This window comes from Pinus tabuliformis, chromosome 9 (assembly GCF_031772625.1).
Source record: "Pinus tabuliformis cultivar Carrire ecotype Pingquan chromosome 9, CPIR1, whole genome shotgun sequence".
Classification (NCBI taxonomy): Eukaryota; Viridiplantae; Streptophyta; class Pinopsida; order Pinales; family Pinaceae; genus Pinus; species Pinus tabuliformis.
Genome location: NC_142307.1, coordinates 1296659431 through 1296686774, shown reverse-complemented (window position 1 = coordinate 1296686774; position 27344 = coordinate 1296659431). Strand labels below are relative to the sequence as shown.

At 39.6% G+C, this 27344-nt stretch overlaps 1 pseudogene; it reads left to right on the top strand.

The window, feature by feature from the left end:
- Positions 1-26633, top strand: part of LOC149153305 (small ribosomal subunit protein uS5 pseudogene) — a 32579-nt pseudogene extending 5946 nt beyond the window's left edge.
- Positions 26634-27344: the final 711 nt, after the last annotated feature.

Sequence of the window (27344 nt, the reverse complement as noted above, 5' to 3'; positions counted from 1 at the left end):
CTTTATTGAATAATCATGAGTCTAACAACATGCCAAAACTGGCTTACAAAGAGCAAAAACCGAGCTGTAGCTCGTGCTTAGAAATTGCAACAGTAGTTCAAAAGTTCAAAAAGCTCCTATCAAAGGCCACGGCCTTAATATTTATACATGATGAGGATCCAGCTGGCTTCCTCAATACGTGGAGCTTGGCTGTCCAACTGAAAGTTAAACTGCTGTAAACTGTTGTTCCTGTAGAACCCGTTGGCTGCCTTTAAGCTCGGTGGGGAGAGCTGTTGGAGCTCGGAGTTAGGGTGGAGATCACGAGGGAGGTCATTAAGGCTGTAGACAACCTCCCTATAAACCTGCAATGCCACCTTTGTTGTCTCCTTGTCTCCTTCTGTGTGGTCTTTGCTCCCTTTAATGCCAAAAAACGTGAAATCATCATGTATTAGCCACATAGATATAATGCCTGCCCTTCTTCCTACAAATAACACGAATATACCAAGAAATGAATGCATAAGTGATAAAAGATGAAGGGTTGAGCAAGGTAAGTAGGCCAAATGAGCCCAAATTGTTACCAAAAATTGGGGCTCATCATCACCCCCCAGCTAAAATATTTGCTCATCCTTGAGCAACTTAGTCCAAATCTTCATCCTTCATTGCTTTTACTGCTTCCCTTACATCCCAAGCCTCTGTGGTAGTGTCCTCCTTGCTGATATGAAACCCAGCTTTCCTGTTCACCTCTTCCCATTGTTCACTGTTATCCTCCTCTGTGCTGCCTTCAGTCAATCCTAGCAGCAGTGGTGGGCTGAGTTTAAGGCCGATCCAGCTGGCCTGGAGGCTTTGCATGGATTTCTTGTAAAGGTCTACCCTTACCAAAGCTTCCCTCATCCGAGTTGGGGTATGGTACTCTCGGATTTTCAAACTGTGTGCCAATGTATTCCATCTGCGTGTGCATGCTTGGGCAGCATTTTCTCCTAACAGTTTTTCCATGTCTTCAAAATGAGCTATGGCTTGGGCCTGTTGGTCCATATATCTCAAGGAAGCTGTGGGATCAGTAGACAAGTGTTGGTGTGCTGAGATGAGTGCAACTGGATCCTCTGGTTCTGCTCGAATGAACAATGGCTCGTTCAATTCTCGGTTCATGACCGATTTTGCTTCAGCTGCTCTTTGATCCTCATGGTTCAACCATGAAGCGAACGCCATCAATTGCATATCACCCAAGGCAGTATTGGGATCCCAGGAAACTTCATTCGGCAAGGCCAAATTGTGGAGGTAGAACTCTGCTAATTTGGCTTTATCTTCTAACGAACTATTACTGCACAACTCAGAAAATTGTTGTGGGTCTTGGATCTGAGAAATACCTCTTTGTGCCAAGGTATTTATTTGGAACTGCAGCCATTGGTCTTTCAAGTACAAACCATAGGATTTTGCAGGTTGTCTGCACTGTATTGCCTCCATGGCCCAACTGGCCATACAGGCCAATTGTGCTTCCTTTTGCTGTAGCTGTTCTTTTAGAGCTTGCACTTCAATTTGTGCTTGCTGTTCTACTTCCTGTAGAAGTGTCATTGGCTCCTCAAGACAGGTGGTCAGCTCCTTTTTTCCTTGTTGTTCTTCTGTGGTGTCTTTGGAGGATGTACCTACCCCTGCCCTCGGCTCCTGTAGCTGCAATCTTAGCTTCTGGTTTTCTTCCTGTAGGTACACTCTTTAGCAATTAGCCACATGTTTAGCCAAGGCTAATTCACTCCTGACCTCCTTGAGTTGCTCTTGTAAGGGACCTATGTCTGCCACACCCTTTGACTTGGCGATCTTCATCCATGTGTGTGTACGGACTCTTTCTTCCTCTAATGCAAAAAACAGGGGTACAGTAAATTTCTGCGTTATGATTTTGCCCGCCTCTAAAAAGGTGTAGTATGAACTCAGACTAGGCTGAGGGCTGGGCTCTGGTATATGTTCTTTTTCTGCCTCTTTAGGTGGCTCTACCTCACCCTCCCTTGGTGGTGATGAGGGTCCTTCTCCTTCCTTCTTCTCTGTTTCCTGTAGCCGGGCCAGAGTGTCCTGTAGAACATTTTCAGCCTCCTGTAGCCGAGCTTTTCAGTTAACAGGTCTAACCTTTCTTGCCACTTAGTTTTCTTTGGGCTCCCCTTCTCATAGGTGACTGTTATCCTTGAGGGGGACTTTTCCTTGGGAGAAGTAGGGGTATCTTCAATGACAATCAGGCTGCTGGACGAGGGCTGTGGCTTGCCCGTCTTTATCCTAACACTTCTTCGAGCTTTAAAGTATAGAGGGGTCTCCCTCTTTCTCTTTTATTTTGGCTTAGGTGGTGTGCTAAGGCCAGCCAGTACAGCTGCTGCCTCCCTTGCTAGAATGTCTGCCTTCTTCTCCTTGGGTTTCACCTTTTCAGGGCTTCCTGTAGAAGACCCTGTTTTAGCCAATTTCGGGCTTCCTGTAGAAGACCCTGTTTTGGTAATTTTCGGGCTTCCTGTAGAAGACCCTTTTTCAATAATCTGCGGGCTTCCTGTAGAAGCATGTTTCTGCTTTCCTGTAGACACAGGTGTCACCGCCTTGGCTTGCTTTGCTGCATGGGTTTTGCTTTTTGGTTTGGTTGCGGGCGCTGATGAGGTACTTGTGCTGATGTGGACCTTCTCAGCTTTGTCCGTTCTGCCCTGCAACCTTTTCTCTCTTGCTGACAAGATGGGTGTGTCACCTTTTTCTTCAGCATCCTTTTTCTCGTGCTTTCTCCTTTGTTCTTTCCTCTGCACTGTGGTCGGGGTCTTCTGGCCTGTTTCTTTCTTTCCCGCGGCCACTGCTTCTTTTTCCTCACTGCTGGAGGAACCATTTTCTTCAGTCAACATCCTTATGTCTCCATCTCTTGTCAAATTTCTGAATGCTTCCCATGAGAGGGGAACCTTATATGAATGAAGCGCATCCTCCACAAGAAGTTTGATCAATCCATGGTGGGCTACCTGATCTGGTATGCCTTCTTTTAACTTTGTGGCACACTCAATTAGAGACTGCAGCAGGAAATAAGGAATGCTCAGTTTGTTTTCTACAGGAAGGTCAATCTGGTGTCTCAATTCAGTGAGCAACCTAAAGTGATACCCGTACACGATGCTAAAACGGCCTTCACAGGTTATATACTTCATGATCTGTAGGCTAACTTCATTCCATGGTGGCAACAAACTGGTTCTACGCACCCCATTTTTGTCCTCCGTGAATTCCTCCTCAGGTGGAAAGAATTCTTTCTTTGCCTGCTGGCTCAACTTCCTTTCTTCCTTATCCCATGGCAAACCCATCGGAAGTTCAGTAATTCGACTGATATATTGTGGGGTGAGCTTGAGGCTTAGGCCCCTGAAGTTCACGGTGGCCAATGTTTTGGATTTTGGCCTCAAAGCTTGTAAAAATTCTTCTGCCACTTCGTCGTCATAACCCTGCAACTTGTCACAAAAGGATATCCATTGCACCCGTGTGAAGAGCTCCACCACCTCCTGGTTTTCTCTTAACTTTGATGAATCAGTGGGTTCCCGTCTAATAAACCCACCCGGCATGATAAAAACTGTTGCTAGAGGTGGCGAATGCGGAAGAAATTTGGCCTACTGAGACAGAGCGTAGAATTACGCTTCTGTCATGCACATAATCCACGAAACTTATCCCTGAGGACCTTAACACAGTTTAATTACACTGACATCCTGTAGAACGACAGTCTATGCACAACAGACAACACTTGCAACAACTTTCTACGACCAGACTGTAGACGACGATTCTGCCACCTTTAAAAACCAATTGCATGGAGAGTTCAGGGTTACCTTTTTATCTGCCACCTTTTTACGTGAGGAACCCGCCTTCCTGTAGAAACAACTTTCCTGTAGGAGCAGCGCGTGATTCCTGGGGAAGATTGCAGTTGGTTTCTGCTCTCGGTGTTGCTTCACAGCCGTTCTGATAGCCAAAGGCTCGGAGTTTCGAACTGCAGAGGGATCTGAATGTTCGCTCGAGTTCCAAGCGGTGGATGATAAATGCATGCGGGCAATCTAGCCGATTAGATTTGAATCGGCGGAATCCGTGGCGCGGGGGTGAGCTGTCCCCGCCGGACCGTTGGATGATGTCATTCCATCATCTGTGAGTTCACTTACTACCGCATCATCCCTCCAGCAGATCCCCCGCCGTTTCTTCTACTAAATCTGTTTTTCCCAACGGGGATTGTTCTCACGTGTGTGCTGCCCATTCCTTTTGTCACGGCCGCCACCCAAACATCTGACTGGACCATTAACCGGTCGACGTGGCCAGTCAACTAGCCATACAGCCGCTCAACCCATTCACTTCACACTTTGCAAGCAATTCAAAGTAAAATTCATGCAATCTGACGGAAGAAAGGGTCGAGACACTTACCTGCGCGGCTGCAACACGATTTTTCGGGTTCTGGACGATGATGAATGGATCTATCTGCTGCTGGTGAATTTGCACAGGCCCGGAGGTTCACGTTTACAGGCTGCCGACGATGGAGTTGATGCTTGGCTGCATGCGTCCGCGTTTCCATTGCATATGGCCAGCGCTGTGAATAGTATACACTCTAGCGGGCTTAACTGTTACAGGACTCCCGCGGGATGTCTTGTAACAGTTCTTCCTCCTTGGGTGCATGCTGCACGACGAAGGATCTGGCCTCCCGATCACGCTCCCAGGGCTTCTGGATGACTGGGATGGATATGGTATGAGATCTCAGCGTTTTTTTTTTTTTTATTTAAAAATTGCTTTTTCTTGATAACTCATCGATCTGCTTTGCTGGTGCAGGTAACTTCGTTGCATGTCGACAAGGATGGCAAGACGAGGTGACAACAATGTGCAAGGGAGATAACAATAGCTTGCATGCATCCAAACCGATCCTTAGTCGTTAGATCCCCTCATAAAATGGATTCTGGGCCGTCCTGAACTTCTACAGGAAGTTTCCTGTAGAAATACAGAGCTTCCTGTAGAAAGCTTGCGTTTCCTGTAGAGAGTCTGCACCTTCTTGTAGAAAATCTGCGTCTTCCTATAGAAGACTCAAGCTGTGATAAAATTGCACATACCTTGGAGAAAATGAGTATTCTTGGAGGAGGTGCTGGTGAGGTCTCCTGACAGCATGATAAGGATCCTTGGCTTTGAGTTGAGAGGCTTTCTCTCCTCCATAGAACACCTGCAACTTGCATGCAATTTTACATTATGAATTTGCTGACCTTGCTTCTTTCTTATTGTTTTTTCTTTTTTTTCTTTTTTCTTCTTTTTTCTCTTTTTTTTTTTGAAAGATAACAGGGGCGCCTCAATGAGGTTTTCACCCTTGCCATCTGCCTTGGGCGCCTCAGAAAGGTTTTCACCCAAGGATCTTTATTATTATTATTAATTTTTTTTTTTTGAAAGACAATAGGGGCGCCTCAATGAGGTTTTCACCCCTACCACCTGCCTTGGGCACCTCAGAAAGGTTTTCACCCAAGGATCTTTATTACTTTTTTTTTTTTTTTTTTTAGATCTTTCAGGGTATGCCCAAAGGAGAGGCAGAACCCTTCTCTATGACCAACACTGATTTCTCCATAGTTTTGATGAACTCTTGTCTTGAGAGAGGCTTCATGTAGATCTTCAATCGATGCCCATTGACAAGCATGGGGATGGCTTCCTCATCAATGGTCCGAATAAGAACAGATCCATTGTCATGACAGTTTTCCACTGCATATGGTCCTAGCCATCTGGTTCTCAGCTTCCCCTTGAAATCTTTGTATCTGGAGTCATACAACAAGGCCCAATCTCCCGGCTGAAATTGCTTGTCATGGAGATGTTGGTCATGCCACACCTTTCTCTGAAGTTGAACCACTTCCGAGTGAAGGAGGGCCTGCATCCGGTGCTCGTCTAGTCCATTCAGCTGCAATAACCTTTCTTGTTGTGCATGGCTGAGATCTAGATCTAGCTGAGCTACCATCCTCAAAGTGTTGTACTCGAACTCAATGGATAGCAAAGCTTTCTTCCCATAGACCAGCTCATAAGGTGTGAAGCCGGTGGTGGTCTTCCAGGTTGTGTTGTAAGCCCATGTGGCCTCAACCAGGTGATCTGCCCAGTCCTTTCTGCTGCTGCTCACCACCTTAGTCAAGATCCCTTCTAATGCTCTATTGGTGACTTCCACCTGCCCATTTGCTTGAGGGTGATAGGGGGTGGAAGTCCTATGCTTGATCTTGTGGTGAGCTAGTAAGTCTTCAACTAGGTTGGATGTGAACTGGCTCCCTTGATCGGTGACTAGCTCTCTTGGGTAGCCAAACTTGTAGAAGATGTTTTCTCTTAAGAACTCGGCCACCTTTTCTTCTGTTGCTGCTTTGATTGCTTTAGTCTCTGCCCACTTTGTCAGGTAGTCAGTACACACAATGATGTAAGACCTTTGCCTCGAAGGAGGGTTGATTGGACCCACAAAGTCCATACCCCACTTCTCAAATGGCTCAAGAGTCACTTGAGGTTGGAGAGGCATCTCATCCCTTTGAGTCGGTTTCCCCATTCTTTGGCATTGGTCACATTGGCTGATATATCTTCTGACATCTTGATGAAGTGTGGGCCAATAGTAGCCTGCCTGCAGGATATTGAAGGCAGTTCTCTTTGCTGCAAAATGTCCTCCACAAGGCCCATCATGATAGGTGAGGAGGATATCAAAGACTTCCTCCTCCCTTAAACAACGCCTTAAGATCTGATCAGGGCCAAGCTTGAATAGATTGCCCCCGATTCAAGTAAATGAGGCACTTTTTCTGATGATTCTGCTCTTCTCTCTTGAAGATAGGTGCGGAGGGAACTGTGCTGAAACAAGGTAGTTTGCTATATCAGCAAACCATGGAGAGAGTGCTGAGATAGCAAACAGATGTTCATCGGGCATCTGGTCATCCACTGTTCCATCCTCATCTGCAGACAAATCCAATCTAGATAAAAAGTCAACAACAACATTTTCTTTACCTGGTTTGTCAACAATGGTCAAATCAAACTGCTGCAACAAAAGTAACCATCTAATAATACGAGCATTCACATCTGGTTTATTCATTAAATATCTAATTGCAGCATGGTCTGTATGTACAAATGTTTGATAGCCAGTGATATAATGTCGGAACTTGTTCAGTGCATGGACCACAGCCAAAAACTCTTTCTCAGTTACAGTGTAATTCAGCTCAGCTTTGGACAAGTTTTTACTAACAAAGTAAATGGCATATGGAAGTTTTTGTTCAACTTGTCCTAAAGCTACACCTATGGCCTTGTTCGAGGCATCAGTGTGGATGTGGAAAGGTAGGGCCTAGTTTGGACCTCTCAGGATTGGGGCTGACACCAACTTGTCCTTTAATTCATTCAAAGCCCTCTGACAATCATCAGTCCACTTAAACTCCACATCTTTTGCCAACAGGCCAAACAATGGCGAGGCTAGCTTGCTGAAGTCCTTAATGAATCTCCTGTAATACCCTACTAATCCTAAGAAACTCCGAACATCCCTTACCTTTTGAGGAGGTGGAACCTTCTTGATGAGAGCAATTTTGTTAGGATCCACCTGTAACCCTTGGCAAGAAATGGTATGGCCTAGCATGGTCCCTTCAGTCATTAGGAATTCACATTTTTCAGGACTAAGGGACAGGTTCATCTCAATGCATTTGGTTAGGACTTTTCCCAGATTAGACAATGCTTCCTGGAAGTTGGCCCCATAAGGAGTGAAGTCATCCATATAGATTTCCACTGCATCATGGACCAGCTCCGAGAAGATGCTCAAGACAGCTCTCTGGAAGGTAGCAGGAGCATTGCATAGCCCAAAGGGAAGAACTCGGTAGGCAAATGTACCCCAAGGACAAGTGAAGGTGGTCTTATCTTGGTCTTCCGGGCTGATTTGGATTTGGTTGTACCCACTAAACCCATCCAGGAAAGAGAAGAACTTCTTTCCTGCCAGTCCATCCAACACTTGATCTATGAAAGGTAGAGGGAAATGGTCTTTCTTGGTAGCTTTGTTTAGTTCTCGGTAGTCCACATAGATTCTCCATTTCCCATTCTTCTTGGGAACCAACACCAGAGGGGACACCCATTCACTATCTGAGATGGGGTAAATGAATCCGGCATCCAACAGTTTTTGCAATTCTTCCTTGACAATGTCCTTAAGGGCTGGATTCATTCTCCTCTGAGGTTGCCTAACCGGTTTACAACCCTCTTTGATGTATATGTGATGGGTAAAGACCGAGGGATGGACTCCTTTCATCTCCTTATAGCTCCAAGCAAAAGCATCTAGGTGACTAGCCAACAGGCTACACAGCTCCTTTTCCTGGGAAGGAGATAGGGAGGAGCTGATCTTTAACGTTCTCTCAGGGCCGAACTCCACATTCTTGACTCTGGGAGTGACAGGGTTGGTTGTACAAAGATCCACTAAGGTGCTGGCTTGGGCATCCTCCACCAATTTCTCTAAGGAGAGTGCACTGGAAGGTGGATTCTGGATCAAGATCTCAATCAAGTCATCCTCGGTTGGGGGGTCTCTTCTAGTGGTATCTAGGGTGCACAAAGGTGCTGAGTACACTTCATCCTCTTCTCCTTCCTCCAACCAAAGTGGTAAGTCATGCTCTAAGGAAGGTTGGGCAGGAGGATATAGGACTAGCTGCTTGGACATAGGACCATTTTTGATGGTCATGTTTCCTGCACGACAACTTATGTAAGCATCTGCAGTGGCTAACCAAGGCTTTCCCAAAATAAGAGGATATCCAGTAAGCTTTGCCTTGGGTTGCAGAACCAAGAAATCTGCAGGGTATTCCCAAGAGTCGACAGAGACCAAGACATCCTCCATAATTCCTTCGGGAGTCACAGTGGAGCGATCTGCAAGTTGCAAAACTGTCGAGGTCTTCCTCAAGGAACCCTAAAGATTGAGTTTGAGCATGGTATCCCTGGTCATCACATTAATGGCAGCCCCCAAATCAATCAAAGTGTGAGGTATGATGATGCCATTGATGTGGACATCTACTACAGGACTCCCAGGATCTAGATACTTTGGGCAGATGACTTGTCCTAACATAAGGTCAGACAGTTGTCCTAAGACATTGATGGTTGAAGCATCTCTCTTTCGCCTGCCTGGGTGTTTGAAACACTTTTCCTTAACCTGTTTGTTGTATATAGGCACATCCTTGATGGCTTGGAGAAGTGGTATTTTCACACACAACTGCTTGAGCTCACCCAGGAGCTCATCCTCCTCTGGGTTGGGTTGTGTGGTGGCTGTTAGTCTCTCAGGAAAGGGTGGAATAGCCTTTGGTTCACTTTCCTGTTTATCTTCCTCATCCTCTGGGGGAGGAGGTTGGCGATCTGGAAGAGTCTTTCCAGATCGAAGATTGATCTCCTGGATCTCCACAGCATAAGTAGGGCATGATGTTTCCCTAGTGTATACCTGTTGGGCCTGTCTATTGTTGGGGTTCGGGTTCGGTTGAGCAGGTATTTGAGGTTGCCTTGGAGGAGCAGGAGGTAAGGGTTGAGGTTGAACTGGTGGTGGAGGCAAAATGGCAGGAGGAGTGTTGTATTGGGGCCTCCACCCCGACTGAGGTGCATTCCACTAAGGCTGTGGCTGGGCATGTGAATGATAAGAATGAGTAGTGGGTTGAGTAGGGTACTGAGGTGGGTAAGACCATGGAGGAGGCATAGACCAAGAAGGATGAGCAGGGGGACCCCAGGAAGGCATAGGAGTCGATTGGTTGAGGCTGTAATAAGCTTGAGGTGCCCCTTGCATCCCCTGCTGGTAAGGTCTAGGTCCTTGTGGCCTCCTTTGGTTGAGGTAATAGAGAGGTTCAGTGGGAGCTTCTGTCCCTTGGTACATGGCTTTAAATCCAGGTAAGGTTGGACATTGGTTTGTGGGATGGTCCTCCTCACAAACGAAACACACTTCAACCGAATGCAATGGACATTCGTTCTTACGGTGTCTCCTGGTACATCTAGGGCAGAAGATAGCCAAGGCTCTCTCAGCTTCTTCCTTCTTCTGCTGGATCCTGAATGTGTCCAGCTGCATGGCAATGGTCTATCTCACCTCACTCTTAAGATCTTCCAATTGATTTGCAAACTCATGTTTGGAGAAAGGGACACCAGCTGAGAGGAGGTTTCCTCTACCTCGTTTCCGAGCTGCCCTGGAGTGGTTTCTAAACACAGTCTTGATGTCCTCATAAGGCAGTTGGTAAATGTCCCCCCCAGCTAACATGTGAAGGGTATCTAAGAGGTCTTCAGGGACTCCTCGGAGCAGGACCAACTTGAGGGATTCAGGGTCAAGTGTGCACCTGGCCCGCTTATAGCTAAGTTGGAACCTCTCCTCATAATCCTCTAAGGACTCATCATTTCCCATGGTCATCCGAAAGATTTCTCCCTTGGTTTCCTTAGACCTACAGTAGTCCCGGTACTTGGTATTGAAAGCTTGCTGCATCTGAGCCCAAGTAGTGATACTATTCCCAGGTAAGCCCATGAACCAGCGTAATGCTGCATCCTTAAGAGTGGAAGGGAAGAGTTTCAGCTTCTGCTCATCTTCAGTATAGTCATAGGTTCTACAAAGGACAGCAAACTCAAACAGGAAGGTATCAGGATCTTCAGTAGTCAGTCCATGGAAGTGAGGTAAAGCAGAGGGGCTAATGTTCTTCATTTTCATCTCTCCATTGGTCTCTCGGATGGGGAAGGCACCTTCTATTCTCTCATCTTCTCTTCTATTGTCAGCCATAGCTTCAGATGGGATGGTCTCTAATTCTTCTTCTGCTATAGGATCTTCGTATATCTCAGGAGGTTCACCTATAGGTTCTTCTGGATCACTGTCACCGAAGAAGAGAGAAGGGTGACTCAGTGATGTGGTGGGGGTGTTGGGTAGGAATTTGCCTGTTTTATCTCGGTTCCTACGAGGCATGAAATGGAAAGACTTTTTTGATTGCTTTTGTTTTTTTTTTCTGTGGTACCTGCAAAACTGAAACAGATTGATCTACAACTAACTATCTTATTGAAATAAAGATGTAGAATTAAATTGAAAGTAGGAAAGAACTAATCTACTTTGCTCAAATGAAATTGCAGGAATGGAAATGCTAGTCTACGCTTGCAGAATTGAAACACTAATCTACGCTTGCATAAATGAAATGGCAGAATTGAAATTCTAATCTATGAAAGCAGGAAATGCTAATCTATGAAAGCAGGAAATGCTAATCTATGAAAGCAGGAAATTCTAATCTATGAAAGCAGGAAATGTCTATGCTACTTTTGCAGAATGGAAATGAAATAAACTACTTAGCAGAAGGCAAGAGTAAGAAAATAGAAGAAAAGCAACAATTACTAATACTATGACGCTTCCCCGGCAACGGCGCCAAAAAGATGGTGGGCTCCAGTATTGTAGCAATAATGCTTCAACTCCTGGAGCTTCCTATCTCTAATTTTATCAACCCGGTAGTTCGTAACAAACTTGGAAGCGACGGTGCTATATGCACAAGTACTAGCTCTTGTCGCAGCTGTCACTTGGTCAGCTGGCACAAGTCCGCTAGGGCTCAAGCCAACTTCTATATGTTCTCAGAAGAAGCTTTCTAAATGATGGACGAAGGCTATCTCAAAGGAAAGTAACCTACTTTGCAATAATGAACTGAAAGCCAACAAAACATGGAAACCCTAGTAAACCCTAATCTGACTAGTCTAATCTCTATGATGCAATGGTGGGAGTGCAAACTTCTAGAAATGATGACATTACTTCTAGTGATATGAGATGCATGAATTTAAACTACTTCTACTGAAAAGAACATTGTCTTTGTATTTTTGCTTGAGTGGTTGGAGTTATTATGATTTTGTTTCTTATTAGGGTTTGACTGTGCAGGGGTAGTTCGAAGGGAAAGAAGGCTGGAAAAAGGTCATGAAGGCTAGGAGAGGTTCCAGGGGATCTCCAACATCGTTCCACGGAAGTCCACAATGTTCAGGTGCTTGGCAACCGAGGTTACAGGCTTCTACAGGATGTCTGCAGGGGATCCTACAGGAAACTCGGGATTTCTACAGGAAGTCTGCTAACTTCTACAGGATGTTCTGTGGTTGGAGTTTTGGGTGATGGAGGAGTGGAGGAGTTGTATGGGTGGATAGGTAGGATGGAAAGGGAGCTTATGATGGCTCAGGGACAGAGATATGAGATGAGGAAAGAGTGGGTACAGTTGGTTGGTGGATAGACGGGTGGAAGCAATGAAAAGTCCAAAAAGATGGAACTACGTGAACAATAGAAGTGTTGGAGGGAAAACGAGCTGAACAGAGGTTGGGTAGGTGGCTTTAGGCACGGTTGGGAAGAAGAAGAAGATAACAGAGTGATGCAACGCAGTGTAAAGGAAACAAATCTGCACAAAACCGAGAATTCATCAACCTATCCTAACTGTGTTATTAAATCAACGAACAACAATGTAAACTTCAGAGAAAAATCGTGCATGGAGTTGGAATGAAGAAGTACTGCTCAAGATCAGAATGCATGGATGGATCTACAATTGAAATGACTATGTTGCAGCGTGAATGAAAGTATAAGACTGCGTTTTTTTGGTGGTTGGTACGGTCTTCACCCCCAATCTCTAAACATAGATGGCAGTGAGTGCACTGTCAACCTTTTCTTGGAGCTCTAATGAATGCTGATCCTCCTACTCTAATCTAAGCAATTAAAAGCACTTGAACCGTAAACTAATCCTACTCAATCACATAAAAGAAATCAAATCAGCAGACTGTAATCTCTAAATGCAAGACAGAGGAATAAAGTGTTGAAAGGAAAGACAAATAACAATACAAGGAAGAGGAGGTCTATTGCTCTCAGGTTGGGCCCTAACCTGAGAGCTATAGCTCCCTTAAAAACTCAGAATTGAATCCAAAGCTGCCTGCCTTTATTGAATAATCATGAGTCTAACAACATGCCAAAACTGGCTTACAAAGAGCAAAAACCGAGCTGTAGCTCGTGCTTAGAAATTGCAACAGCAGTTCAAAAGTTCAAAAAGCTCCTATCAAAGGCCACGGCCTTAATATTTATACATGATGAGGATCCAGCTGGCTTCCTCAATACGTGGAGCTTGGCTGTCCAACTGAAAGTTAAACTGCTGTAAACTGTTGTTCCTGTAGAACCCGTTGGCTGCCTTTAAGCTCGGTGGGGAGAGCTGTTGGAGCTCGGAGTTAGGGTGGAGATCACGAGGGAGGTCATTAAGGCTGTAGACAACCTCCCTATAAACCTGCAATGCCACCTTTGCTGTCTCCTTGTCTCCTTCTGCGTGGTCTTTGCTCCCTTTAATGCCAAAAAACCTGAAATCATCATGTATTAGCCACATAGATATAATGCCTGCCCTTCTTCCTACAAATAACATGAATATACCAAGAAATGAATGCATAAGTGATAAAAGATGAAGGGTTGAGCAAGGTAAGTAGGCCAAATGAGCCCAAATTGTTACCAAAAATTGGGGCTCATCAATAACATCACAACACAATATATATATATATATATATATATATATATATATATATATATATATAGTGTTGATAACATAACATAGTCTATAACTATTTAGTTCATAACATAAAGTTATAACATATAACTCTATAATTATTTAACATGTATAGCATAAAATTATTTAACATAACACACATATAACATAGCATGTAACATAACCATAACTACCACTAAAACTCATTAAAAACTATATAATTATAAATATAACTATATACATATTTAACTATTATATATATATAGATAACATAATTTTATTAACTATTTAAAATAACATAACTTGTTATTTAACTTTTAATATAACATGAAATTATATATATGAAATTGTTGAAACATGAATATGTGTGTGTGTTCATGTTTCAATAATGCATCATTGATCGGGTCTAGAGTATGCCCTAAAACGGCTTCTTCTTGGCTAAGAGCTCGTCTTCCTCAGACGTAAGGAAATATGTTAACGACCCAAGACACAAAGGCATCTAGTAGGAGTGAAAGTCTACCCCCTTACGGACCACCAGTGGGTTATTCCAAGTGGTGTGGTTTTCCTTGATTAACAATGATGAGTCAGCCTGCATTCGTGGTTAGCATCCATAGATGGTTGTCCTCATTGTTGGTTTGAAAACTGAGTTATGATAGGTTTTCCCACCTATTGAAAGAGAAACAATGCATCATTGATAGATAGATTAAATCCATCATTGAAAAGTGCATTTGGTCTAGTGAATAAAAGAATTTAGACTCTTTTCTAATTTGTACCATATTGTTTCATTACGTAGTGTGTTGTACAAGAAACATTGTCTTTATGTTCTTGCACCTAATACATGACATGTGTCAAAGTCAAACATTAAGAACATAAAGTCTATTGGAGTACTTGGTTGGCATGAAATTTTATTAGTTTTTAAATAGGTTTATTTCCATTTTTTACATATATATTTACACACAGTTGCACTATGAATAAAATGCATTATTTAGAAACAAGAAAAAGTGCAAGGGTAGATTTGATCACTTCTTTCGATTGTGTTTACATGGAACTCAATTTACTTTGGTTGATATATTATCAAAAAATGGACTTTAAATTTTAGGACTTCATGCTAGATTATTTTGCTTGAGTTTAGAAATGGCTTTTTTGTCAACATTTTTTTCTTGGATTACTTTATATATATTATATGTTATATTTTGAGGCATCCCATATACGTTCCCCAACTATAGGCCATCGTAGTGCGAGAGGGTCTGTTATATGTGGTCAAGCTTGTGATAGATCATGTAGCACACCAAGAGTTTGTGTTCCCCTAGTAGATCATGCCTTTGATGCCAATCAGACTGTCAAAGACAATGTTTATGTCTCTATTGATGACCATGCTTATACATCTAGTGGACCATTTTCGCCCATTTTAGGTACAACCCCTACATTTTTAAATTCTCTTTAAACTTTATGTGTTTATGTCTTGAAATTGTCTTCAACTGACGTGTTTGAATTTAATGTATATGTTATTATGCTTCTAGTTTGTTAATTATATATATGTTAAATTATGTTTATGATTTACAAGTCAGTAGGCCGAAACTAAGGATCAAAGTGCAACATCGATCCCTCTGTGGGATGATGCTACAACTCAGATCACATTAGATGATGTTACAACCCGTCATGCACAAATCACATCAGAGATAAAGAATATCCCTACCAATTCATTGATTCACATTGCATTTTATTTGATGTTGGATAGCACGACGAGGTTAATCGAGACATACTAGAGGTCAAGCTCACATAGCCACATATTACAGTTCATACATAGGGTTAGGAGGCATGAGGTTAGAGGCCCAGATTCTTGGGAGGTGGTGAAAGAGGCCACCAGGAACATTGATGTTCATGGGGAGTTGTTCACCATCCCTTTGGATCACCTTGCTAGACATAAAGGTCCAATCCCACTGAGATATTTTAGTAATGTTCATGCAACCCCTTTCATGTATGATATATTTATTGGAGCTTGGGGCAAGATCCCAACCATGACCAGGTCACGTTTTATTTTTCTAAGAATTTATATGTTGAGTTTGTGTTACATACAAGTCTGGATTATAGTGATACCAGATCTCATTTTTATGGCACTGGTAGGGGAAGTACCTATGAGTGTGAGGGGACTCGTAGGGACCCTATGCATGTACCACCACCTCTGATATTCTTGCCACTAACATCTCGGAGCATGATATTACCTAGAGAGCTAGAGGAGTTGTCGCAGCTCGATGCTGAGACGCGAGAGACTATTGCAGACAACATGTGAGCAACATTGGCTAGTACACATGTTGCATTGCATGGAGAGATACAAAGACCACCACCATTGCCTCGTGACCCACCAATTCTTTTATATGATGATGCATTTCTCGCGAGTTTACCCTTTGATCAAATTTTGACACATACATGTATGTATCGTGATGCCACTCATGAGACTTGGAGGGTTCATGGCCCACGTGACACAAAATAGGTACATTTTTCTACAAAACTTTTAACTCTTATTGTCAAATTATGCATAATTATTTATACTGAAATTTCTAGTTCATATTAGATTGCATAATTTATATTAATAAGTTCATGATAGTATGTAGACACGTCTTAGCTACATGTATGAGCTTACAAGGTCATCTGAGGGGACGGTTGATCATCCAAGGCATCCTCGACCATAACACATTTCCATGGATTCTCCTCCACCTCCACCTCCATATTATAAGTTAACTAATGTGGAGGAGATTCAATATGTACAACCACATGGACCAACAGTTGAAGTAAACTTATTTATTCCTAAGATTTCAACATTTTCTTTTTTTAAAGTTACATAAATATGTTAATTAATTTGTAGACTAATTATAATTTGTCCTTGCCATTGTGTACGCAGTCCCATATGCACAGTAATGTTGATGCCACTGTTATGTGGAAACATGAGTGGGATGTTAGGTTTAGAGGCACTGATGATGCAGGTCCATCAATGCAGGCCCCAATCATCGAGCCATAGGAAGAGGGGCACCAAACCTAGATTCATGATCGGACCCACATCCTATTGGACTTACATTTGGACTCGACTAAGATTAGTAGATTTATGTATATATGTTTACAATTAAAACTGTGGTTCAATATAATTTATTTTGATATTATTTATTTTGTACAAATAATGATCTAATTAGTTTGAATTTTAATGTGTTATATTGCAGTACCAACTTGTGGATACTTACCTTACACAACATAACTCACATAGGAGTTCTGGTGGTACTTAGAGTGTCATAGTTTGTATATTTTGAGGCTAATTTCATAGGGCATATTAACATGTGTGATACAGACTTTGTATATTTTCATGCATGGACAATTTATGGATGCACATCATGGACATTATTTTATTTTATGGATGTCTATTATTTCAGTTTATGGATGTTCATGTGATATTAGTAATTTGAATATATTTTCATATGGATAGGTCATTGATACATGTATTCACTATTTCAATCCATGGATTTGTATTAATCTTGTTTATGGATGCTCATTAATTTTTGAAGTTTAAATGGATCTATTAAAATTATTTCGCTAATTTAATAATTTTTCGTTATACTATAACTTTTATTAGTAAAATATATGTTTAATTATGATTTCTAGTTCCATAGACTAAGAAAATCAGTACAATCTTACAAGTTATGATGGAATTTTTGATACTTAAAATTAAATAAAATATATCATGTATCAATTTAATATTGGACATGGAAATAATTCCAATCATGCTTCTCATTGGCTTGTAGAAAATGTCTTTTAGTGAAATCATCTTATTACTTTTCAATTTTAAAAATAAATTATTTGAATTATAAAGTCATATGTATTATGTGTGTGTGTGTGTGTGTGAAAATGTTTGTGCTTCACTCATATATCACAATGTTTGGACAAATTTTTTAAGTATTTCAATAAATTTCTTATCTCAAGATTCAATTAAAAAACACAAATATGATTGAAATAAGTTTTATTCAATTTTAATATTAAAAGATGTCATGTAAACAACAAATAGGTTTTATTCAGCATTATTTATTTTGAGATTATCTACAAGAGCTTAGTCATAACATTATATAAGTCAACCCTATTGAAATTTAATATATAAGTCAAACAACAATAAATGGCAAAATTTCTTTAATTTTATATAATGTTATCAACTTTCCTAAATTTACAAGTAGTTATCCAAATATTTCAATCAATTACTTATGATGGAAATTTAAGTTTTATTCAATTTTTAAAAACTCAAATATGATTGTAATAAGCTATATATTCAATTTTAAAAGATGTGGAGATGTAAAAGTTACAAATACAAGTTTCATTGATTTTATTTTGTTTGAGGTTATCTACAAAAGCTTAGTTATAATGCACATTGTCAATAATTTTTTTTGTGCTTACACTAAAATCAATGCACAATGTTAAACTAATTACCTTGAAATTAATGTACACCATATATCTAGTTACATCATTTATCAGAAATCAACATCTTCGCTGAAATCAATACATCTAATGCAAGTAATCAAATAGGATGAGAAATCAACATCTACACTAAAATCAATGCATCAAATGAAAATAGTCAAATAGGATTAGAAATCAACATCTACACTGAAATTAATGCATCTAGTGCTAGCAATCAAATAGGATTAGGAATCAACATCTACACTGAAATCACTGCATCTAATGCAAGCTCAATCAAACAAGATTATAAATTAACATCTTTAATGAAATGAATGCATCTAATGAAAGAAATGAAATAGAATTAGAAATCAACATCTACACATAAATCAATGCATCTAATTTGCAAGAAATCAAATAGGATTAGAAATCAACATATATACACTAAAATCAATGCATCTAGTGAAAGCAATTTTCTTCCCTTTCTCTCCCCCATCCATCTATATTGATCTCTCCCTCCATCTCTCCTTCTTTGTCTCTCTATCTCACCCCCCTAGAAACACACACTCTCTCTCTTCATATCTATCTATCTCTCCCTCCCTCCCTCTATCTCTCTCTTCTTCCCTCTCTCCCCCTTCCATCTATATCTCTATCTCCCTTTGTCTCTCCTTCTTCATCTCTCTATATCACTCTATAAACATAAACATTGTTTATCCATATTAGTCTATATCTCCCTTCCTCTCCCCCCCCTCTCTCTCTCTCTTCCCCTTCTCTCCCTCTGTCTCCCCTTCTATCTCTCTTCCCTCCTACTCTCCTCTCTCCCTCTCTCTCTTCATCTCCCTTGTCATGCCCTCTCTCTCTTTCTCCATCTCCCTTGCCACTCCCTCTCTCTCTCTCGCTCCAACTCCATATCCCTCTCTTCTACTCCAACTACATCTCTTTCTCTCTCTCTCTCTCTTTATAGGTCTTGAACTTCTTCCTTCCCTATCTTTTCCTCCAACTCCATCTCTTGAGCTCCCTCTCTTTCTCAAAGACTCTCTCCTCCTCTCCCTCTCTCCATATTTGTGTCCCCCCTCTCTCTCTTACCCTTCTCTCCCACTCTCTCTCACTCTATATTTCAAAAATTTTAAAATACTTTGACAATTAAAATATAATGGTTATATATATATATATATATATATATATATATATATATATATTGATGTTGTACAACAATTTAATTTTTTTATATAATAAATATTTAAAATGCAAGATTTCAAATGTGTGTTGTACATTCACCTGGAGGGAAAATTATAATTTTCCATGGAAATATTATCTAAAATTTTCCAAAATATTAATGTTCCAGCTACCTCCATCAAATATACATAGAGCGCTTCATGTCTTTCCAATTGAAACTATTTAGGTTCTATTTCTTTAAAAGTCACTTTAGATTTTGATTATTTCGGGATTTTAAAATTATTATACATTTTACTATGTTAAATTTATAAAAAAATTAGGTTAAATAAAATTAACATATTTTGAGTCAACTTGTATGACTCTTTTTATGTTAATGGTAAACTCTTTTGTTAATGCCTATGTCATTTATCAACCACATTTATTAATGTGGTTGTTCTAGTATATATTATGATATAAGAAATTTTATATTATATTAAAGTTAATAATATTATATTAATCCAAAATTAATAAATTTAATATTAACATTAAACTATATTAATATTAATTTTTTATATTAATATCATTTCATCATTTAATTTAATAATAATAATCTTTTAATATTAATATTAAATTTAAAAATATTTTTACATGACATTATAACAAAAATTCTAATAAGATTTGGAATTTTAAAATGTTTAATTTTAGATAATTTAATTTTTTTTCCAAGCCATAGCGCTTGATCGAGCTCCTGTTAACCACGTAAATGGCTTGATCGATGGTTTACGAAACCATCAATTGAGCTATTTAAATTTCAAATTTAGGCGCTCGATCAAGACTCTCAAGTCCTAAAATCAACAATTTTAACACCCCTTCTGCAAAATTTCCTACAACTCCATTTTGTAGCCTGGCGGACTTAGGGCTAAATTTTTTCTCAGATGGCAGAGTTGATCACATTGGATTCATGAAGGAATCCTCTATCCAATGGCATATGATTTTGAGATTTTCGTATTCATGTGATATTTTCATCTAATTTCTTTTAAACATAATGCTTGATTTTGTTTTTCACTGTTTTAAAGAGGTTGAATAAAAAATCAATATCATAAAATATACACAACAAAAAAATTTCAAAAAATACCACTATCTTCGTTTACGAGTCCTCTTCAAAAGGGTACTTTTGGTTTTTCAATTTATTTAAATAGTTGAAAAAAACCTTATGTGAACACATGTGTTTGCAAAATGCAATTGAAATATTACTTTGCCAACTTCAAAAAATAATAAAAAATATATTTTTTCATAAAAAAAAATTAATATGAAAAACTTCTCTCTCTGTGTAGATCTTGCTCATATTTATATATATTTTAAAAATTACATATTTTAGATTAAGTTATGCCACGTGAACACACACATACCTCTTAAGATATGTGAAAATTTGCAAGGACAAGCATTTAATTTAATGGAAAATTGACATATTATACGACACTAAATATTTTTGAAAAAAATATAATTAGGAAAACAACATAATTCTCCACAATGTCTTTTTACTCTGAATCAAAATCCACAATTCTTATATGAATTTTGAGGGCTTCAATTCGATAAAAGAGGAAAAACTTGAAATTTCATCGCCACATTTGGCCCAAAAGTGTAACCCATCTTCATGATTTTACTTGTATTTATTATTGTGATATTCATTCAGTTTGGTGGTTATGGAAAATTAGTACTTTTATCTTTAATAAGGGGATTTGGCTACAAAATTATGGTGTTGTTTGGTGTTTGATTACTCTTTTTCAACTAGTTTTATAAAGAGTTGTTATGCATGTATCAACTTACCATTGTTTGTATTTCAAATGACCTCATTTCTCTCTCTACCAAGGTTATTTCTTTCGATTCATCCTCTCTCTCTATTTCTCTTGCTCTTGCCAAGCCATCATTTCATGCATTTTTCTCACATTGACATCCTCCAAGTAAACATGAAAAATTTCCTTACTTGATATCTCCATTTAATAATGATATTCATCTCTCCCATTAGAACTCCACTAATTAGAATATATTGTTAAAATTTAAGCCTCAATGCTCTTCCTATTTTGGGGTTTAAGTCCTCTAGTCTAGAGTCATGTTGCTAATAAGAAGTGGGATCATGGTACTATGAATCCATGGTGACTAGGATGAATTGAATATCATAGTTGGCATAGTGTCTACATTCTCCCAATCTTCCCCATTGGTATTGTCTTGTGATTCACCTTGCCCTATGACAAGTTTTGCAAGATTGATGTCCTAACCATATTTTTGGATGGTTTCCATATAATTCCTACATGTTCTCCCAACTCCCTTTAGACTAAAAGGAACCTAATGATAATTTCTAGGACAATATAAATAATGAATTTTGAGAATGTAGGGCATATGTTTATCAACCACTTTAGCCATGTGTAAACTTATTTTTTGATATATACTTAATTTATCTTAGCTCCTTGCAAAGAAATGTTCACGAAGGATATTGGAAATTATATTTTATATGATATATTGATTTAAGGTTACTTAATTGAGGTGTAAGTTTGTAAATGAAAGAAGAGACCAAGCTTCATAATGAATGAAATTAAAGTGGTTACAAGAAATTAATGGTTTTGATATTCTTTATTTTAGTATCAATCATTGAAATTAAAGTGATATATAATGTATTTATTCTTGTGATATTCATTCACTCTAGTAGCTGTGACACATTAGTATTTTTATCTTAAATAAAGGGGATTTGACTACCAAATCCTTTTATTGTTTGGTGATTGATTACTCTTTTTCAACTAGTTTTATAAAGACATGTTATGAATGTATCACCTTACCATTTTTTCATTGCAAGCGGCCTCATTTCTCTCTCTGTCAAGGTTATATCCTTCAATTCATTCTCTCTCTCTCTCTCTCAAAGTGATCATTTCATGCATTTTTCTAACATTGACATCCTCCAAGTAAACATAACAAAATTCCTTTCTTGATATCTCCATTTAATAATGATATTCATCTCTCCCATTAGAACTACACTAATTAGAGTATATTGTTCAAATTTAAGCCTTGACACTCTTCTTCTTTTGGGGTCTAAGTACTCTAGGCTAGAACCATGTTGCTAATAAAAATTGGGATCATGGTACTATGAATCTGTGGTGACTAGGATGAATTGAATCTCATAGCTGGCATAGTAACTACATTTTGCCAACCTTCTTTATTAGTATTGTCTTGTGATTCACCTTGCCTTATGACAAGTTTTGCAGGCTTGATGTCATATCCATATTTTTGGATGGTTTCCATATAATTCCTACATGTTCTCCCAATTCCCTTTGGACTAAGAGGAACCTAACAATAACATGTAGGATAATAGCTACAATGAATTTTGAGAATGTGGGGCCTATGTTTTGTCAATCAATTTAGCCATGCATAAACTTATTTTTTGACATCTACTTGATTTATCTCCACTTCTTGCGAAGCCATGTTCATGAAGGATATTGGAAATTCTATTTTATCATTTTCCTCAATGATTTAGAATTGTTGTTAATGCGTACTTAGAGGTGGAGTTATATGTGAAAACTGTGATTGTATTCACATGATTTTGAAAGTTTTGATTGCGGAAATAATTACCTTAATCTTCTTATAATACTTCTTAATATTTTATCAATGGGAGGTAGAATTCTTCTTGATCATTTCCTACAAGGGCTTAAAAATTTCAACAAAACTATATATTATTAAATGCACTATAAAATTTATCTTACCAAAGAAAGACTAATATCTTGTTATGTGCAACCATGATCTATGTTATGGATTTAATCCTCCTTATATACTTGTATCCCTTCTTTTAAAATGTTTTTCATTCTTTTGTTGAAAAAAATGCATTTATTTGGATTTAGTTAAATTTGCTACTTTATGCAATGCTCAAATATTGGGTTGAGATTATGGATATGGTATACATGATTCTTATAGAATATTGTTATGTCATCCATGTATACCACCACACTTTTATTGGTCTTCCATTTGAAAGTAATGTTCTTTTCATTCTAGAATGTTGTAGCTATTTTGATCAAACCAAATGGCTTTCTCTTACATGTGAAAGTACCCCACTTAGTGGCAATTTAAATTTTGTGGTGTTCTTTCTTAATCTGTACCATGATTATATCTTGAAAATTTGTCTGGGAGGGACATCATTTTAGAGCTTATTACCAATTTATACTTGTCATTTAACATAAAGGGGAAAATCATATTTTTGGATGCTTTATTTAAATTTCAAAAATCAATACTAGTCAAATTTCCCTCTTTTCTTTCACTAGGACAAATGAGGGAAATAGTAAATTCAATATCAACCAATGTGTGCTTAATTTGAGCATTATTACATTTGAATTGGATGCAAAAAATGGAGGCATGATTGGGTCTCCTTTTGGTATGGCTCTAGGGTGGAGCCCAGGAAACCTAAAACTCTCCTCCGTTATTAGGTCATTGGAGAGGATAAGGAAAGGTGAAATGAGAGTTACACTTTAATAAAATTTAGAGGCCACCATGAGGGTGAAGGAGGTAGTGCATTTTTGAAAACAATGTTGAGGGTAGTTCCCTCATAGTTGAAAGTGCAAGATCCCCAAAGGAGGTCCAAGGGTAGTGCCTTCCTAAGCTAAAAACGATTGGAGATTAAGATAGCTATCAATCTACCTTTTCATTAAGGGCTCAAAGGGTGGAGGAAGGAAAGAAAAAAGGAGGAAGATTACACTTGAAATAGGGTGAGGTTGATAGGAATACCTTGGTAAAGTCACCAAAATGTTGCATATTAGGGATGGAGAACTAATCTACTACAAACACCACCAATAAATAGGAAATAAACAGTGGAGTCACCATTCAAGTTTAGTAGAAACTTTAAAAACATTAGGGAGAGTGTTGGGAGAGGGTCCCCTGGGGTCAAATTTTGGAATTAATTTTTTTTATAATTGTAAAGTCTCTACATTTTTAGGAAATAAAGTGCGAAGGTCATAAGAGTCAAAGGGGATTTAGTCCCTTAGGTGGTTAGAATATAGGGAGTTTTGAGACCCGCCCATGGTCCGCGGACCATGGTATTGTAAAAGAAAAGGCTATATATAGAAGAGTCATAGCGAGTCTAGGAGGTAACTCATAACTAGAAGATCATTGTATGGGTAAGTGAGCAAAGGAAGGAAAGTATGTTTCTTGTACTTAGGCGAAGTGGAAGGCTCTTGTAGCTGAGTGCGCAAAGACCTTGGTAAGTCCACAAGCCAAGTACTTGGGCCCATGCAACTGAGTGCGCAGGGAAGAAGAGTCTGTAATTGAAAGAATACATCTAATAAAGACAATTTTGAGCCATGATTTGTGTATCTATGCATCTGTAATTACTTATACAATTTTTGTATTTTTGCTCTGTATCTGAATTTATATGAATGAATGCTTAATGAATGCATGAAAGTAGTAGATCATCTTAATTTATTGATGTTATGAATGTTTGAAGGCCTTCACGAAGGTATAGATTCTGTTTATATGAATTACTGCAATTATCTATTTTGGAAGGATTAGGGTTCGTGAAGATCGAACTAAGCCCTAGAAGCCGTAGGAACCCATCACACTAACCTATGGACGTGGAAACCTGGTTAGGTCATCCCCCAATACTGCTTCAGGTGAGACTACAGCCTGCTCTACACAGGTTGTTTCTGAAAGGGCCAATAGTTTAGGGTTTTTTTGGTTGGCGCAATAAACTTTGAACCTAGGTCAGGACCTATCAAGCGAACAAATGGTTTTGTTGCTGGGTCCGGTTCTATCTGAGGAATGTGTGATAAGTGGTTCCCCACTAAGAAAGAGATTGAAAAGTGGATAGATCAGAAACTGCATGCACTTGTAGTTCAGGAAAACAGGAATCTGCGCCTATCAAAGGAAGAGTGGTTGAATAGATACCTATTCAGAGATGAACACAAGATATTCTTCTACTCTTTTCCATAGATATATCCTAGAATATGAACAACCAAGCACTCTTGCAGAAGCACGTGGAGGAGTAGTAGGAGGGAATTATGCAGAAAGAGTGATTGCGCAAAAGATCCTACACATAGGGATTTGGTGACCAACAATGCATACACACTTGAAGATATGTTATAGGGTGTGTAATTCTTGTCAGAGGATGGGGAGACCATCGTAAACAGATGAGTTACCATTAAATCCTCAAATAACCTTGTAGGTGTTCGATAAATGTGCGATAGACTTTGTGGGTCCAATTCAGCCGCCAGGGAAAAAGACTAGGGTGTGATACATTATTACAACGACTGAATACTTGACATGATAAGCAGAGGAAAAACCGGTAAAGGACTGTAGCGGGGCTACTACAGCAAAGTTCATATTTGAGTTTATTTTGTCTCGGTTTGGCTGCCCTAAAATTCTAATCAGTGATAGGGGCACACATTTCTTAAACGAAACAATCCCTAGGATGCTTGAGGAATTCCATGTATATCATCAGAAGAGTACGCCATATCACCCTCAAGCTAATGGTACAGTATAAGCCTTCAAAAAAATATTGGAGAGCGCCTTGACAAAGGTTTGCAACGTGAAGCAGAATGACTAGGATGTGTGCATACCAGCAGTCCTTTGGGCGTATAGGACCACTTGTAAAAAGTTGACCGGCCAAACCCCTTTCCGACTGGTATATGGGTAAGAGGTTGTAATGCCCATGGAATAAATTGTGCCAAGTTTGAGTATTGCAGCATTAACAGATATGGCTGATTGCGATACTATGGTGGAGTGTCTCGCACAACTTGTAGAACTAGAAGAAGACCATTTCCTAGCCAGGTTTCATCAATAGGTACAAAAGGATTATGAAAAGGCATGGCATGATCTCCATATAAAACAACGCACCTTCCAAATTAATGATCTGGTATTGTTATATGACAGTAAATTTAAAAAATTCCTTGGGAAGTTTCAAATGCATTAGCTGGGACCCTATGTCGTGAAGGAAATTACCGATGGTGGCGCAATTTAGCTCGCGAAGCTAAACATGGAATTATTTCTAGGAAAAGTCAATGGTAGTCGATCCAAGCTATATAGGGATGATCCCACCCCTACGCAATGACTCTATGATGGCGTGACAGTCTTACTACTCTAGGTAGATGCAAGGAAGTATGGGACTATAAAATACATTGCCAAAAATTGGAAGGTTAGAGTAAGGGGATTGTGCGATGGACCTTCTGGAGGTAGCACAACTCGCTTTGCTCTAGGCTACAAAGGACCCCACGGGCGTCATTGAGGAGAAGATATTCTGGGTCCTATTCAAGATGTATTTTCAAATGATGATTAGCCAAAGGCCGAGGCTGTCACCCACACTGTACGCCCAATACAAACCCATAGCTGATTTCAGGGCAGATTTCCTTGGATCCTTGGAAGACATGGCACAAGTTTCCATACTTGGTGGCCAAGGAAGACATAGCTGGGATTGTGAGAAAGTGGCCAAGTGAATGGGTTACCCCATCAGATGCTGGCACAGGTAAAAGTCAGGCCGTGAAGGATACCACCACGCAGACGACGGTGATAGAGAAAAAGAAGGAAGCACAGAAGGCTTCCGCCCAGGAGAAAGATGCGCAACAGAAAGAAGTTGTTGCCAGATTAAAGGAAGCAACAGAAAAAGAGTGAGTAGAATAAGGGACCACAACATCGTAGGCCACCATCGACGTTGAAGAGTCACACACACAGAAAACACTGGAGCGGGAAGAGACCGAGGAAGAATAAAAAGGAGGTGTGGAGCTCAAATCCCATTTCACGGTAAAGAAAGGGAAGAAACATACATCCATAGTGTCGTGCAAGAAACTAAACTCTAATCAATTAGCTGGTGCAACCCCTTTACTCCTTACTGAAGGGGACTTGGATGAGATCGGCGACATTGTCTGAGACACAACGACTAACCTTTGGGACCATTTTGAAGAACAATACTAGTAGGCGCTGGGAAAGGTTCAACAAGATCTGTGTGAGTTGTAGATCCAGACAGGAAAGTTACAGGTGAGCGTGGGATAGGCAAGCGGGGTGGAAGTGATCCTGCATCAAGAGAGCACATCAATTTTGGATATAGACAAAACTTTGGATCTCCATGTAGTTCAGTTACCAGATGGAGCCCTGCGTGTTGAGATAGAAGAAGCAACGACCCAACTACTACAGATGAAGAATCTGGGCTTAAACATTGTGGCACTCCCTATCCAGACCCTACATGAGCTACACCAGGGGGTATTTGATGAATTACGGATTAGGGAGCAGGGTGCGCTGCTGGTAATTAGTGAAGTAAAAATGAACAGCCAGTAAATTTTTTAAGAGAAGGCACAGGCACTGAAGGAGATAGAGGAAATCACTGCA